A 2148-nucleotide genomic window follows, 5' to 3' on the forward strand; every position below is an offset into this window, starting at 1 on the left:
AATGAGATTACAAACATGCTAACAGTTCACAAGGTTGCTGGTACTGCACCAAGGATTTTGAGTATACTATTTTTCCTATATTCCTATATAGGACACATCTTACCAGTCAGTTTGCCTTAAAACAGAACATGCAATTTTACTTGGTTTTAAGTTGTCATAGGCTTTTTATGTTAGGAAAATTTAAATCCTCAAAGCAAACAATTTATTTAACACTGAAATTAGGTCTTCACCTTTATGCACGTTTTTCTTGCTGCATTAAAAATACAGAATTTGCTGTACCAGACTATTAGTCTACAAAGTTCATCAATTTGTTTCTACAAATGCTTCACAGTCAAGGAGTCGGGGTGTCACAAACTACACACTTAACATAGCACTGAGTGATGTCTAGCTGTATCAAGGACTGGGACAGGAGTTATTTTCAGAGCACAAACTGAAAACAACATCTGGATGACATTATTATCCACGACTACGTAACTGTTGGCGGGCATGAGAATGGTGTGCACCATTTTCATTCAGTCTTTAACATTTGATTTTGATCCTTCTGGAGCAACAGACTTAGGTGACTGACTATCACCAACATCAAGGATTCTGCTGCCACTTTGGTCATTAGTCCTTGAGCAATGCAGTGCCATCCTACTCAAGCTCCAATAACAGAACATGAATTGCTTTGAGATACTGAGCAATTAGCATGAAAGCCTCTCTTGGTACAATCTCTATTTCTGGAGGGCTCAACTTCTTGATTTCTCTGTTTGATTCTACAATTTTAATTTTACTTCCATGTTTAAATAAACACAGATAAGATTGTCTGATTGATTTTTGTATTTCTTCATGTAAGTAACAGATGAAGGAAGACAATGGGTTATAGACAACATAACATTACGCTTTCCTGATGTCGTAGTAAGGAATGTACATTCAGAGGAACCTTGTTCAGAGCGTCCACCAGAAGCGAGAATTGACTCTCGTGGCTAGAGATGGCGTTATATTAGAAAACAAGGGGAGTTTTACTCATGAATATACAGGGGGAGGGGGGGGGAAGTGTTAGGTGAAGACTAGGATAACCAATACAAGAAAGCAGAATAGTTTGTCGCTATAAAGCTTATTCAGATGTCAACAGAAAACATTAATGGATTAATAGCTTTGTCTCGTTTTGTCACATCGGAGTCTGTGTAGTAGGTGGGAAATCACAGAGTCTCAAACTACACTTCCTGACAGCCTCTACATGAGTTTGGCTTTATGCTATTGGTTAAGCCCCTACAAAATGCATTTTTATAACAACAGATTTTTTGCCTTCAGGCTCTGTCCTTTTCCATAGTAGTGAACCCAGAGACCTCAAGACTGTCAGTTTATGGACATGTTACAAAGGATTATTTACATTGTAACTTTCACCATCCCTCAGGCCAGTTTACAGGGACACTCCCAATCACAACAAAGTTAGCTGAGAGTGCAAAACCTTAGAACTATGCAATTTAAAAAAAGAAAACAAAAAGAAAACCCACTAAACATATAAAGGCTCAAATAAGAATTATATGATTCTAACTACACTTAAAAATAGTTATCTTTGCAATTTCAAACTATGACCTAATTTTTTATGTAAATAATAATTAAAATTTTGCTCCACACCATTCAAATCAATTTCAGATGTTGTATTAATTTCAGTGGAGTTGAACATGAAATCTAGTTTAAATAAAAAAAACAACAAAACAACACAAAAAAAACCCCAAAAAACTCAAACAGTAAAGAGACAGAAAAATACAAAGCAAATATAGGAAGCTATGTGTTCATTTTGGTGTATGTAACCAGAACACTGGTATGTGATCAGATCTGTGAGTCAAACTATTACAGCAAGCAAAACCTATAAAAATGAAGCACTGAAGAAAGTAATCACTACACGACAGTGATCTTTCCATTAAAAATTTAAACGACAGCTATACTGCCTTCATGAGGCTAAAAGGAAGGATAAAACGGGGGATAGCCCAAGGGATACGTATTTTTTCCACCTCAAGCTGAACCTTAAAAAAAAAAAATTAAAATAAAAGGCAAACTAGGTGCTGCTGATGTAATGATTTAAACTTTCGGTACAATAGTTCTCAACCACATTTCCTTAGTAGTGTGGGGGTTTTAGTGGGTTTGGTTTGGTTAAGTATCCTT

This window comes from Tauraco erythrolophus, chromosome 2 (assembly GCF_009769465.1).
Source record: "Tauraco erythrolophus isolate bTauEry1 chromosome 2, bTauEry1.pri, whole genome shotgun sequence".
NCBI classification, from domain to species: domain Eukaryota; kingdom Metazoa; phylum Chordata; class Aves; order Musophagiformes; family Musophagidae; genus Tauraco; species Tauraco erythrolophus.